The sequence below is a fragment of the Podarcis cretensis genome, assembly GCF_951804945.1.
Source record: "Podarcis cretensis genome assembly, chromosome: 3".
In the NCBI taxonomy this organism is placed as follows: Eukaryota; Metazoa; Chordata; class Lepidosauria; order Squamata; family Lacertidae; genus Podarcis; species Podarcis cretensis.
In genome coordinates, this window is record NC_137172.1 from 97,316,010 (window position 1) to 97,332,004 (window position 15,995).

A 15,995-nucleotide genomic window follows, 5' to 3' on the forward strand; every position below is an offset into this window, starting at 1 on the left:
AAGACCAAATATTAGAGGGGCTGAGGGTAAAAATAAGGAAACATACCTGTGAAAAGGAAGAGAAGAGGAAAACGAAAGAAGGGAAATGGAGCCTTCCTCTAGCTTGTGAAGGCTGCAGCTTTCTAATTGCAATTCTGAAGTGATCTGAAATCCCAAGAAACAAATAGGGAGATGTGGTCTGAAATGCAGATATCATTTGAAAACTGGGCACCCTAGTGCTAAACCATATAGCATAGTGCTTGATCTGGTTCAGAATTTGCTACAAACCATCATCTTGAGCTTCAGCTGCCTAAGATGCGCAACTTCAGAGCCCAACTGCTTGTTATGTTAACGTACTTTGAAAGCATCATGCTTACACTGGCCCCTTCCTTTCTGAAATAACGTGATTTGCAGAGCTCCTAGACCCTACCCATATTGCATGCATGACCTAATCAGGACCCTATGTCTGCAAACAGTGCCTTCTAGGGCAAAAAACAGCCAGGGATCTGTGATTTTATTATATATATATATTTTTAAAGCATTTCCATGGTGCAAATTCACCAGCGAAACCAATTCAGCATTCCTGCTGATGCAATTTAAACCCCTGTATCCACAAAGATGGGACGCAGGTGGCGCTGTGGGTTAAAGCCTCAGCGCCTAGGACTTGCCGATCGAAAGGTCGGCGGTTCGAATCCCTGCGGCGGGGTGCGCTCCCGCTGCTCGGTCCCAGCGCCTGCCAACCTAGCAGTTCGAAAGCACCTCCGGGTGCAAGTAGATAAATAGGGACCGCTTACCAGCGGAAAGGTAAACGGCGTTTCCGTGTGCGGCTCTGGCTAGCCAGAGCAGCGATGTCACGCTGGCCACGTGACCCGGAAGTGTCTCCGGACAGCGCTGGCCCCTGGCCTCTTAAGTGAGATGGGCGCACAACCCCAGAGTCTGTCAAGACTGGCCCGTATGGGCAGGGGTACCTTTACCTTTACCTTTATCCACAAAGATAGCTGGAAATGCAATATCATGATGATAAGACATTCTTGTATGGACTGCTTGCTCTCTTATTTGACTAATATAACCAAATGCAACACATTAAGCTTGCACTGTGGTCAGCCGTTCAAGTCAAAGCAGGGGGGGAAACAAGAGGTTTACAGCCCTGCTACAATCCATTGGTAGGTCACAAGTTTTTAGGTCTGCTCTTGTCAGAGATCTACAAGAATTTCAGCTCTCTCTCTCTCTCTCTCACACACACACACAAACAAACAAACAAACAAACAAACAAACAAACAAACCACCTTGCACTTGCTAAAGCATATTAGGGATGAAAATGGCAAAAAAAATGTAAAATGACCCCCAAAAAAACAAACAAACAAGGAAGCAAGCTTTTGAAAAGCCTAACACATTGCCACCATCCCTCCCATTATAGATTTTAGGTACATTTATCACCATTTTATTTTTCCGGCTGGCTCAGAATATTGTATTCCACAGAATTCAAATTGCAACTCAGGACTCAGCTATACAGCTGCAAATAAAATGTTTTTAAGTTTGTTTTAAGTGCAATATACAATGTGACGCCAGATGGCGAGCCTTATGGGAAATTATGGGAAATTCAATGTATTTTTAAAAACACTTTCGGAACATATGTGTGTAGATTCCACCTTGATAAAATGCAATATAAGAAATAACAGAAGCAATAAAAATGCAATTAAAAATCAATGTGAATTTTTCATGCAGAACACATAGATTCAGCTTATGGACAATGGGTAGTCCACAGCATAAGGTTTGGGAACCTCTGCTCTTAGCACCCAAGTGTGAGAGTCACTGGTCTTGAGCTCAGGCCAAAGCCCATTGCAGTTTAACAGCTCATCTACAAATCACTTGAGAAAGAGAGTGTGGATTTGAGCTGGCTTAATGCCGCTGAAGTCAGTAAGACCAAATCATCCTCAGCCTGAGTTCTGCGGCCTTGGTGGTTTCTCGCGTACTTTATTCCCAGAGTGCCACAAATGCAGATGGAGATTCCCACAAGCGGCAGCTCCACTCATCCCTATCCATTATCCGGAAAGAGCAGGTGCTTGAAAAATGAACAAGCAGGCACCCAACACACTTACAGCTCTTCATGCGCTTTTGGGGGGTAAATAACAGATTGCCTCTATTACTCCTGACCTTACATTTCTTTGTCAAATGTATCAATCACTTCTCTCTAACCTTTAATGGGAAAGGCTAAAGTTGTTTACTGCGGCGGTTCACGTGTGCGCAACCGGCAAGGACACTGCCTGCCTTCGGTGCCATTCCAAGGAGTGGGCGTTTTTATGTTGCAACTAACTATATTTGTCCTTATACATAAATGGGTGCTTGTATTTATGTATGTACAAGTGTGTGTGTGTGTGTGTGTGTGTGTGTGAGAGAGAGAGAGAGAGAGAGAGAGAGAGATATTTCGCAAGGAGGTCAGACATTGCCAGGAAGGTTAAATGAAAAAGTCAGCAGTATTTGGCAGAGATTTATGTGGAAAACGGATACAGGTCTGTCGAGCTCTCAGCCTGATTAAATAAAGGGTGCCCTGGGAATAGAACACAACTATGTGCATACTCTGGTAAATGAAAGTACTGCATTAGAATGCAGCTTTAGGGTCTAATTTAAAAATATAATTCATACCCGAGCAGAAGCCTTTAAAATATTGGCAGATGTCTTTATACTGTTATTTTATACAGAGGACAAAGTGGATTAAAGATAAATGTAATCCAAATAATGGTGCTGTTTCATTATTTTCACTTCTGTTTTATTTCCTTTAAAGAAATGTAATTTAGAGAGGAATATATATTCTGGGAGATCCTCTTAAAAGGAGGAAGAGGAAAGCATTTGCCCGCAAATGGATGTCACAGCTTGGAAGCAAGCAACAGCACCAAGTCCAGGACTACTTCCCGCAGCCTAGGCGAAGTTAATAACGTGGCCTTTTGCAAAAAGAAAAGGAAAGAGAAAAAAGGGCACTTACATAATTGGGAACTTGAATTTTATTCCCAATCACATTGTTTTGTCAGGGTGATTAGGCTCAATTAATTACTCTCCACTCAAAAGTTCCCTGTTTTTATTGTTATCTACTGACAAAGGACAGAGGGCACAGTACTTGCTTCTGTTATACTTTTTAATTTCTCCCCACTCATAATCAGGCTGCTGGTGGAAAGTATTTTCATTTTTATTTAATTACTGTCACTACCCCTGTTTCTGGTATAGCATAAAGTTCAAATGCAGCAAAACATCATAGAATGCATTTTACCCATTAACATAGTTCATCTTATGGATTCCTTTTTATTAATACAATTGTTGCCAGCAGTGCTCTTTTTCTTGAAAAATTGGTGCCGGAAACTCACCATGAACACCTCGCTCATTTTCTGGTGCCCACCTGAAAGGTGCTGGAACTGAGTTCCAGCTGGGAGAAAAAAAGCTCACTAAAAGTTATTAGTGAGCAATCTGAAGCCGTAAAACAGGCCTTTCTGGTAGGACCATCACTAAAATCTGAGTTGCTCAGATACTGAGATGGATGTCAATTTTTCTTTAAATATTCAGGTTTTTCTTTACATATTCAAGTTTCTCATGAATTTAATTATTGTGCAAAAAACAAACAAACCAGTGGCTTGTTTCCAACTAAGCCATACTCACAATAAACCTATTGAAATTGATGGACATGGTAAAGGAAGTAATGCAAAGTATGGGCACCTAGCATAACTAAAGGTAAAGGGACCCCTGACCATTAGGTCCAGTCGTGACTGACTCTGGGGTTGTGGCGCTCATCTTGCTTTACTGGCTGAGGGAGCCGGCGTACAGCTTCTGGGTCATGTGGCCAGCATGATTAAGCTGCTTCTGGCGAACCAGAGCAGTGCACGGAAACGCCGTTTACCTTCCCACCGGAGCGGTACCTATTTATCTACTTGCTCTTTGATGTGCTTTTGAACTGCTAGGTTGGCAGGAGCAGGGACTGAGCAACGGGAGCTCACCCCATCGCGGGGATTCGAACCGCCGACCTTCTGATCGGCAGCTCCTAGGCTCTGTGGTTTAACCCACAGCGCCGCCCACGTCCTCTAATGCTGTCTTAAATTAAGCCAGAGCATAGTATGCCAGATCCAAACTCTGTTCAATAGTGGGAGTACTGTCCGTTTAGCTGGCCTAAACCTGGCAAAAGGCAGACAAGCGTTTGAAATAGAGTTTGACTTGTTGGGGTTTTATTTTTTTGCCAGTGTAAGGTTTGCTAGGCTGTCAGGTTGCTTCACTGAGCTGAATGGAGTTAAAGGACTCTCCAAATGTCCTTATTTTCCAGGGATGACCCTGATTTAGAGAAGTTGTTCCAGTTACTGATTTAATCCTGGAATGTTCTGCTTTTCTTTAGGCTGTCCCTATTTTTACTGGAGAAATGTTGGAGGGTATGGTGTTATCCAACGCCCGAGCCGTCTAAAGGCAATCCTGTACAGGGAAGGTTTTTAAAAAACGTTTAATGTTTTATTATGTTTGTATATATGTTGGAAGCTGCCCAGAGTGGCTAGGGCAACCCATTAAGATGTGGGTGGTATAAAGAGTAAAATTATCGTTATGGAATGGGACGTCCTTATTTTCATCAGGGAAATGTTGGTGGGTATGAGTTAGGATCCAGCATAAGTCCCGCCAGCCCAGTACTGCCTTTAGTTTAGGGATCAACAACCTGTTTTTTTGTTTAAATTTTTATTAAATTTTATTAAATTTATATTTAACACAATATACATTTACACAATACACATATACAACACACTACCTTATTTTCATAACATAAAACATACCTACATCACTCTATGTAATACCTACCTATACTATACATATCAACATACCTACACACCTACCCCACACGGACACCCACCAAGTGACTTGACTTTCAGCCGTTCTCGTTATGCTATTTTATTTTTCCAACTAGCTTAAATGCATTTCATTATTTCTTTAATCTCTTCTTCTATCTTGACTATACTCTCCTTTCACTCTAATCATTTTCTGGATTCACTCAATATCTGTCAGAAATTCTTCTTTTCCCACATAAATTTTGATGTAGTTCTTAAAGACAGCCCACTCCTTATTCACTTTTTGTACCATATCTCCTCTTATCCTCCCTGTTAGTTTGGCAATATGGAAGTATTCCATCATTTTAGATAACCAGTCTGTTTTAGTGGGGACGCTGCTGCTTTTCCAATTTTTGGCAATCAATAACCTTGCCGCCGTAGTTGCATACATAAATATTGGTCTGACTGTTCTTTTTATTTCCTCTGACATGATACCTAGGAGAAAGGATTCTGGTTTTTAAAAAATGAAAATCTAAACATCTTTTTCAGTTCGTTAAATATATTTTCCCAGAATCCCACTATCTCTTTGCACTCCCACCACATATGTAGAAAGGTTTCTGCCGCATTGTTGCATCTCCAACAGACATCACTACAGTTTTTATACATTTTTGCCGTCTGAACAGGGTCAGGTACCATCTGTATTGCATTTTCATTACATTCTCTCTTAAATTATAGCATGCCGTAAATTTGATATCTCTTTTCCACAGCTGTTCCCATTGGCTTATCATTATATTTTCCCCTAAATCCTGGGCCCACTTTACCATGATCAACAACCTGTTTTTTTGATGAGGGCCACATTCCATCTGAGGTGATCTATCATGGCACTGGGTGGAACAAAATCTGATAATGGACAAAGCCAGAGGTAAAAGTGGATTAACTAACCTGAAATAGGTACTGCCCTGCTTCAGTTTTCATTATAGCATTTCTAGTCCTGCACAGATCTACTCAGAAGCTCTGCTGCGTTTGAGGGGAATACTTTGAAATAAGTATACAGAAGTGTTGTTGTTTTTTAATAGAACAAAGAAACTAGTATGACTTCTGTTCTAAAACAGGATTGAAAGCAATTACTTTATTGTGCTACAGACAGAGCAGATGCCTGCCAGTTTGTTCTTAGATAGCCGGCAAAAAAGTTAAAAATAAAAATAATTTTTAATCAAATAAAATACTGCCTCCAAGTTCTGAAAGTATATCAAAAAGTGGGAGGATGACACTTTTAACAGCCAGAGGAAATAAATAGAAAGGAAGTCTGCTAAGGTGGAAAAATGAAGCAGCTTTAGGAGTTTCAAGGGGCCACATAAAATGAGAACAGGCCCACAAGCAGCCCACCTGGTCTTTAGCTCTTATAGAATCAGATATATCAAGCAAAGAGTCCATGAAATCATGCCAGCTCACCCAGTCATTGCTAGAGATTGAAACAAGCTTTCCTCCTTATTTCATGTAGCCTTACTGCCACCCATGCCTTCCAGCATTCCTTTTCTGCTAGATAGAGTATATGTTTGTGAAAATCATGTGACACTGAACGTATTCCTAGTGTTGGGCCCTACCTGGTGCCTCTTCTTGTTTTCACTTACCACTGCACGATCCGCTCTAATTGAAAACTTGATCCAATAACTTTGCTTGGGAACTACTTCTCAGGATTTTGAAAACGCTGGAAGGGAAGAGGTTTACGTGCAAATGAAAATGTTGCACTTTACGGCAGCCTTCTCAGCAATGAGATTGGCTTAAGGGTTAACTTTGCTCCTTTTTTGCCCCATTTGAAAAGGCCTTGCAGGTGCCCAACCATCACAATAAAGGATGGATTTGAATTAACACAACCCAGTCACTGTTGTTTTTCAGAAACAGTTGCAGCTAGGCAGCTGAATTTGCATGGGCAACAATTCCTGTTTCTGCTACGCAAATTACAAAGGGGCACTTCTCAGATGTGGCAGACATCTCTATTAGCATGCCTTTCTATATTTTCAGAAATAATTTGAACTGCTTAAAAGATAAGCCCATTGAAAACAAAGGCCATATAAACTCCAGCTGCCTCTGTTTATTAGCGTCAGCTCACAATCCCTGTTTTGTTCCTTATTTGCCCTTTAACAAGATCTGGGATGTGCTCTTTAGCACTATGTTAATGTGTACTAGACTTATGAACACAGGAAACTGCCTTATACGGAGTCAATCCATTGGTCCATACTGTCTACATAAGATTGGCAGTAGCTCACCAAAGTTTCAGACAGGAGTCTGTCTCGGACCTACCTGGAGATGCTGGGGATTAAACCTGGGAACGTGTGAATGTAGTCGTGCCCCGGGATTCATCCTTCTCCCAAGGATCCCTGGAATTCAAATGTATGATAGGGTGGAGGAGATATGCCATGAAATCTAGTGCACAGTATGTATGGCATAGACAGAGAATGCCAGTAACATACACAAACAATGGCCCAATACATTTTGTAGGGGTGTGTGAGAGAGAGACTGCTCTGTGCTGGGGCTGCACAAAAAGGCAATTTGAAGGCTTCCTGAGTCAAACAGTGATGTTGATGAAGCGCCTCAGATCGGATCAGGGTCTCCATGAAACCTTCTGCTGCACTGTTTTCTGTACTCTCTACTTTTGCTACTTTTGCTCCGCCGTTACCTCCCTGTCAATTTGGATATAAAAACGGAACTGGAGGCCTCTCGACTGTCCTCGGGTCCAGTATTGGACCACTTTGACCAAATATCCCCAGCCAATGTGGATAGACTCCTCCGAGCTGGAAAGCCCACCACCTGTCCTCTTGACCCGTGCCCGTCCTAGCTGATTAGAGCATGTCCAGACGAGGTGCGGGGCCCCCTAGGGGATATCATCAATTTGTCCCTTGGCACTGGGACATTCCCAGGGGAATTGAAGGAGGCAGTGGTGTGCTCGGTCTTAAAGAAAACATCATTAGATCCTTTAGATTGATCCAATTACCACCCGGTTTCGAATCTTCCGTTCCTGGGTAAGGTGATTGAGAGAGCGGTTGCTAAACAACTTGGTGGGTTTCTGGATGAAACATTGGCTCTGGATCCATTCCAATTCGGCTTCCGCGCTGGTCATGGGACCGAGACGGCTCTGGTTGTCCTAACAGATGATCTCCGCAGGCAGCTGGATCGAGGCAAGTCGGGGCTACTGATTCTTTTAGACCTGTCAGCAGCCTCTGACATGGTCGATCACGAACTCCTGGACCACCGCCTTGCTGACGTGGGGATCCAGGGCACAGTCCTTCAATGGCTGCGCATGTTTCTCTCTGGTCAGGGACAGAGGGTGGTGCTTGGGGGAGAACTGTCATCACGCCACTCCTTGGTGTATGGAGTGCTGCAGGGTCCGATACTCTCCCCAATGCTTTTCAACATCTTTATGCGCCCCCTTGCTCAGCTTGTCCAGAGTTTTGGTTTGGGCTGCCATCAGTATCCTGATGACACCCAACTGTATCTGTTGATGGATGGCCATCCTGACTTGGCCCCAGACATACTGATAAGATGTTTGGAAGCTGTGGCTGGATGGTTACATGCGAGCCAGTTGAAGTTAAATCCTTCAAAGACAGAGGTCCTTTGGCTGGATCAGGATGATACAGGATTGGGGGGCTAACTCTCATTTCTTGCGGAAGAGCAATTAGTACCAGCACTGTCTGTTAAGAGTTTGGGTATAATCTTCAGCACCTCCCTTTCTATGGAGGCACAGATTGTAGCTATAACAAAAGCGGCATTTTTTCATCTCCACCAAGCTAAGCAGTTGGCCCCTTACCTTTCTTGCCCTGACCTAGCCACTGTGATCCACGCGACAGTCACCTCCAGTCTTGATTATTGTAACTCACTCTACGTGGGGCTGCCCTTGAGACTGACCCAGAAACTCTAGCGGGTGCAGAATGCTGTGGTGAGACTCCTTATGGGGTCCTCGCCATGGGATCAAATTCACCCGTTGCTATACCAGTTGCACTGGCTCCTGGTGGAGTCCAGGATCAGGTTTAAGGTGCTGGTTTTAACCTTTAAATCCCTATATGGCCTAGGACCCTCGTACCTATGGGACCGCCTCTCCTGGTATGTCCCATGGAGGACCTTACAGTCTTCAAATAAAAACATCTTGGAGATCCCGGGCCACAGGGAGGTTGGGCTGGCCTCAACCAGAGCCAGGGTTTTTCCGGCCATGTCCCTGATCTGGTGGAATGCTCTGTCACAAGAGACTAGGGCCCTGCAGGACTTGACATCTTTCTGCAGGGCCTGCAAGACAGAGCCTTTGGCCAAGGCACAGTCTGACCCCCCCCTCCTTCTGTAATCCTCATAGAACTCTAGCCCAATGGTTGGCATTAATTTGATTCTGAATTGATTTTAGAATGTATTTTAATTAATTGACTGTGATTCTATGTAAACTGTGCCATTTTTACTGTTATTAGCCACTCTGAACTCGGCTTTGGCTGGGGAGGGTGGGATATTATTATTATTATTATTATTAGTAGTAGTAGTAGTAGTATTCTTTTCTTTTCTTGCAGAGCTATGGGCTTGTAGTAAGGAAACTCCATAGCAAAACTACAGTGAATGGAAAAGTAGAAGGTATTGGAAAACAGAGACACAGAGTGACAAGAATCCTTAGGATACCCAGTGTTATTTTTTCTAGAAAAAAAGAGGTGCTGGAATTTACCATGAATGCCTCTTAGAATGTCAACGGCGCTCACCTGGGAGGTGCCAGAACTGAGTTACGGTGAATTTCGGCTGAAAAGAAGTCCTGAGGACCTCCAGTCTAAATTCTGCCTGTGGAGCATTGAAGAGCTCTGGGGGATTTTGTTTGTTTGTCTATTAAAGCTGAATAGTGGATGATTGGGGATTTTTTTAAAAAAGTTAAAAGTATCAATTAATGTTTTAAAATCTACCCACTGGGAAAAAGAAAACTCCTCTGGAACTCATCAACATTGCACAGGTAGTTTTTAGGACAGCCTCACCTTGCAATGCCTCTCCCAACACAAGCAAGCTCTAAGAAAGCCAAACCAGCCTATATAAAGCTGCTAGTTGTGGCCACCTCTTGATTATTTTAAGGTAAGAAACAGTGAGAGACAAATGCCGCCACACCCTCCAAAAGTATGAAGCTAATACAGTATGATCTTAGAGTTTTAGTTGGCCTGGTAAAGGTATTGATCTAATATGGATTATAAAGGTAAGGTAAAGGTACCCCTGCCCGTACGGGCCAGTCTTGACAGACTCTGGGGTTGTGCGCCCATCTCACTTAAGAGGCCAGGGGCCAGCGCTGTCCGGAGACACTTCCGGGTCACGTGGCCAGCGTGACATCGCTGCTCTGGCGAGCCAGAGCCGCACACGGAAACGCCGTTTACCTTCCCGCTGGTAAGCGGTCCCTATTTATCTACTTGCACCCGGAGGTGCTTTCGAACTGCTAGGTTGGCAGGCGCTGGGACCGAGCAGCGGGAGCGCACCCCGCCGCAGGGATTCGAACCGCCGACCTTTCGATCGGCAAGCCCTAGGCGCTGAGGCTTTAACCCACAGCGCCACCTGCGTCCCAATATGGATTATAGATGAGAGTAAATCCCATTCACTTCACATACAAAAGCCCCTAAATGTTTTTGTTAAATAGTGGGTAGACATAGTAGACGACACAGCGATTCTTCCAAAGCAGCTCTTTATTTGTAAGCTGGAACAGAACTAAACAGCAAACAGCTCAGCCGGCCTGCTTTTATAGGCAGCCGGCTGTCAACATTGTAGCAACAACAACCCAGGGTTTCCCGCCTAAAATAACTGACGTGGACCTGAGTGAAAACTACATACACAATACTCCTGGTGGCCAGGGTGAGAACTTCAATACATAACAGTTTTTGTCTGCCATTCAGCAGGCTTCATCAGCTGGAGGGGCTTCTGTGCCTGCAAATTTGTTCTACTTCTTCCGGAAAGGCAGGGGAAGCACATTACAGCCATTTTAAGGTTCCCCATTGTAGTGAAGGGAGAACACATAGCTTTGTCTTAAACCGAATAGCTAGGAATGTGAATCACAGGTTGAAGCAGACAGAGCACACCGAAGCATACTGGGTATTCTTTGCTGCCTGCATCAAAGGGCAATACAGTAGTACCTTGAGTTACAAACACCTCGGGTTACAAACACTTCAGGTTACAGAGTAGTATCTCGGGTTAATAACTTTACCTCAGGATGAGAACAGAAATCATGTACTGGCAGCGCGGCGGCAGCGGGAGGCCCCATTAGCTAAAGTGGTACCTCAGGTTAAGAACGGTTTCAGGTTAAGAACGGACCTCTGGAACGAATTAAGTTCGTAAGAGGTACCAGTGTATAGGGAATAACCAGGAGGATGCTGCCAGCCCACTGCCTTCCAGCATCCACCACCTGAGGTAGCTGCCTCACTCTGCCTGTCGGTGGGGCCGGCCCTGATGTATACACATCACCTCTCCCTGCATCCGGACCATAAATGTTGCCCATTTCTTTACCACATTGGTGGATCTTGTCTACCTGTTGTGCAATGTATTCCCCTGTTTGTCAATACCCTGTCCTGCTCTCACTTCCGCAGGGTGTAAAAGGTAAAGGACCCCTGGGCGGTTAAGTCTAGTCAAAGGTGACTATGGGGTGGTGGCGCTCATCTTGCATTCAGGCCAAGGGAGCTGGTGTTTGTCCACAGACAGCTTTCTGGCTCATGCGGCCAGTGTGACTAAACCGCTTCTGGTGCAATGGGATACCGTTACAGAAGCCAGAGCATCCTGCTGCAGCAGTACCTATTTATTTACTTGCACTGGTGTGCTTTTAAACTGCTAGGTTGGCAGGAGCTGGGACAGAGCAATGGGAGCGCACTCTGTCGTGGGGATTCGAACTGCCAACCTTCTGATCTGCAAGGTGTGGGTGATATCCAGTGGTCCCCACCTACTTGTGTGGTGGACATTAGCCTAAGCTACAGGACTTCTGGTTTCTCTTCTTCAGCCTCTCTGCACACACCCCAAAATCTGTGCCGGAGGATGCAGGGGAGACGAGAGGAGAGGAGAGGGAAAAGATGCCCTTTTGTGCAAGCAAAAAGGGCTGTTGCTTATGGGAATGCATTAACATGATTGCATCTCTTCACTGAAACGTGAATGCAGAGAGCAAACCTTTTAAAATAGCAGCATCTTATTAAATGAGATTTACCAATGAGCGCAAGGCACCACAAGCTCTATATGTAATCTCTGGAATGTCCCTTTGATTTTGTTTTAGTCGGCAACAGTCTGCCTTGTCAGGCAGGAGGAATTATTCTTAGACTAATAATGAAAAGTATGCTCACTTGGATTGGAGCAGCACTCTTCGTAACGAAAATATGAATGCCTTATATATATTTTTTCCAGCCTTTGGCACATCCCTTAAGTCAATCGGAGTTCAGGACTCTTCAAAGATAAAACCAGTGCTTATTACAGTGTTTAACCACCCGTCCACTATGTAGAAAGTTTGATAATATTGTTCTAATTAAACACCATTTATTGACGTTCACCTTCATTAAGCCAAATTAGTTCTCTTGGAAACATGCCAATAAATCAGCAGTTCCAATTAAGCATATTCTGTTCAAGCGGAGTATTCTGTCTTTCCAGAGCCAGTGACGTTAATGCTCACAGTATCCAATGAAGCCAGTGACGAACATGGGAAACTTGGCATGTACACAGCAGTCGAGGTGCCTGATATTGTAGGATTTACAGACACACTAATTGACGGAGGCTCCCAAAACTCATTATGTGGTAGGTTAAGTGTTATCACTTGGATTATTATGATCTATATTAAAAAACCCATGAAGGTTAATCACAACAAAGGCCTTAACCCTATCTTTAAATCAGACTTGACCCAAGGAAAGAAACTATTTCACCCAGATATGTTAATCCAATGGTTTTCAAATGCTATACTCTGCACATGAATTTGTCTGCTTGAGCATCTGTGACATGTTGCAGGAGAAACTCTGGCATACGTGTCGAGGACAGGGCTTTTTTTCAGTCGCAGCTCACCCGAATTCAATTCCAGCTTCTCTCAGGTGGCTGCCATTGCCATTATAAGAGAACAAGGGAGGTGTTCATGGTGAGTTCTGGCACCACTTTTTCTAGAAAAATAGCACCAGGGCACCAGGGCAGGTCTTCATTTTCACTCCCCCTGGTTCTTTTACCTTTACTTTTTCTTCCTTTAACACCTTTCCTCTCTCATCCTCTTCCTTTCTATTCCCATTTTCAGTCATCATCATAACCAACTTCTTAATTTTGTCTGGTCCTTCTCCTCAGAGGAGGGAGACATCCTCTTCTCCCTTCCCTTAATCTCCGTGTCTCCTGGCCATCTTTACTCAGCATGCAAGTAGTTGCTGGTGCTGAGATTGATCCAATCAAAAGGCTAGAAGTCACTGAGCAGGATGTAGCCCTAAAGCCCACTGGTAGGTCCACTGTTTGAGAAACACTGTTCTGGCCAAAGCACAATATTTTTGTTGTTGTTTAGTCATTTAGTCGTGTCCAACTCTTCGTGACCCCATGGACCAGAGCACGCCAGGCACTCCTGCCTTCCACTGCCTCCCGCAGTTTGGTCAAACTCATGCTGGTGGCTTTGAGAACACTGTCCAACCATCTCGTCCTCTGTCGTCCCCTTCTCCTTGTGCCCTCCATCTTTCCCAACATCAGGGTCTTTTCCAGGGAGTCTTCTCTTCTCATGAAGTGGCCAAAGTATTGGAGCCTCAGCTTCAGGATCTGTCCTTCCAGTGAGCACTCAGGGCTGATTTCCTTCAGAATGGATAGGTTTCATCTTCTTGCAGTCCAATATAACCCCTGGTAAATTTCCAAGCAGGGGTGGCCTTGGCCATTTTGCCGCCTGAGGTGAAATGGGAAGATGCTACCACCTCCATCACCCAAGTCTCACTTACTGGGGTCACGGATGAGATCTCACTGGAAGCTGCTGCACGACCCTTGCAGTGGCAGTAGAGGTGGGTGTGGCATCATCCCATTCCACCGCTCAAAGCAGTTGCTTCAGTCCGCCTCATGGGTGGGCCGGCTCTCTTGCCAAGGTCTGTTTTGTCCAGGCACACTGAATCAACTATGCACTCTTCCCTTAAGAAAAGTCTTGCTAGAACCCAGATCTCCCTATCCCTAACTGTTAAACTAGGGTAAACAATACGGCCGGTGTGTGTTGGGAACCCTGCTAGGGAGCTGTGTAAAACTTTGTAAATGTGTTACTTACAATACCACAATCTGGATTAAGTAGTCAAGAGGTCCAAGAAACAAAACACAAAGAACCTGGAATCCTACCACTCCCCCCCCCCAAAAAAAACCTCCTCTGAGTTAGAAAACCACCAGTTTAGGGCAATATTTTTGAAGGCTGTCTTCTATTTTCCATGTGTTAAGAAAATTTTAAATGGTTCGTGTTATGCACATGTTATGTACGTGATTCATGGATTATATTCCTAAAGTCCCAATATATTAATGGGTTATTTTCCTGAAATCCTGAATCACGTTGCATGTCAGCAACGCTCGTTACACCATAAGGCACAAATGAATTTTTGAAAAGCCGAAAAGCCAAACAGAGGTCTTTTACATAGAGCACCGCGGTGTGTAGCATTCTGCAAGCCCTTCCTTCTGTTTGATAAATGATAAAGCACCATTCTATAACATTCTGGCGTGGTGATTAACCTTCAAACCTCTGGGAATCTCGGCAGGTCCTAGGATTTTATGCAGTGGCTATCAGAATAACTGAAGCAGAGTTCCTGATTGGATTCTAGAAGCAGATAGAGGGGAGTGTGTTCCCTCTGCTCAGTGCATTCAGTTCCATGCAGGAGAGTTTCCATCTTCATTTCAGCAGAGGAAGCTTATACACATGTGCATTTTGTTTCAGGGCCAGGAAGTACTCGTATTAACCACAGGGCATGCAGCTCTCTCAGTAGGGACATGGGTCTATAGACATGAAGAAGTGGAGTTATCTTAATAGATGGTCCTGGTTGTGGGCAGGCCCTCAACCCGCCCCCCGCCCCCCCGGCATGGGTGGAGTAATAATAATAATAATAACAATAATAATAATTTATTTATTATTTATTATTTATACCCACCCATCTGGCTGAGTTTCCCCAGCCACTCTTGGCGGCTTCCAATCGAGTGTTAAAAACAATACAGCATTAAATATTAAAACTTCCCTAAACAGGGCTGCCTTCAGATGTCTTTTAAAGATAAGATAGCTACTTATTTCCTTCACATCTGAAGGGAGGGCATTTCACAGGGCCGGCACCACTACCAAGAAGGCCCTCTGTCTGGTTCCCTGTAACTTCACTTCTCGCAGTGAGGGAGCTGCCAGAAAGCCCTTGGCGCTGGATCTCAGTGTCTGGGCTGAACAATGGGGGTGGAGACGCTCCTTCAAGTATACTGGACCGAGGCCATTTAGGGCTTTAAAGGTCAGCACCAACACTTTGAATTATGCTCGGAAACGTACTGGGAGCCAATGCAGATCTCTCAGGACTGGTGTTATGTGGTCCCGGCCTCACTCCAGGGTGGCACCACGACTACCCACGGCTATTGCCCAATTATTTTGGGTGGGGTGATCGTGGTGGGTTTAAAAGTGGCAGCGCAACGTGTGCCAAGCACCTGCTTCGCACTGTCACCCACCTGCCCACCCTCCCTTTAATTTAGGTATGCTCTGGCCTTGCTTTGGACTTTGGTTGGTTGCCCGTCTTGGGATGGGGACCGGGTAGGAATTTTTCCATTTGGCAAATTGGCACTGGCTACTTGGTTTTCTCCTACCTCTTAGCAATCGTCACAACTTTGTAAGGTTAGGCATTGGCTTATTGCCTGCCCCCAAGCAGCTCCCCTTTGGGTGGTTTACCCTTATAGACTTCCTGCAAAAGGGGCAGGAGTCCAATATAGTCTTTTGCCTAAGCCAATATGGCTCACATTTCCTGTAATCAATAAAGTTTTGGCCAAAATTTGCCTAATAACCTTAAACAAAAAATCTGTGTCTGTGTGAATTTCTTTATTCTAATGGGGGGTTGGCTTGAGAGTCTTCACAAGCAAATGCTTGAATCAAATCTGCATTCCTTCCCTTCCCAATCCCCATTGTGACCGAGGTTGCTGATGAGAGCAAAAGGGACTCCCACATAAAAGGGGCTAGTGAAAATGGAGATAGAAGAAATGAATGTGCTCGTAAACCTAGACGTGCACCTGAACACCCACCCAAATTATGTGAATAGCATAAATACA

General features: G+C 44.5%; 1 long non-coding RNA gene across 2 annotated transcripts in view; it reads left to right on the forward strand.

Moving 5' to 3' along the window:
- Positions 1-15,995, forward strand: part of LOC307212751 — a 144,868-nt gene that overhangs the window by 44,132 nt on the left and 84,741 nt on the right. For both annotated transcript variants that reach the window (XR_013837172.1, XR_013837173.1), the window contains exon 2: positions 12,381-12,524. This is a non-coding gene — a long non-coding RNA (uncharacterized lncRNA). The remainder of the gene's footprint in view (positions 1-12,380; positions 12,525-15,995) is intronic.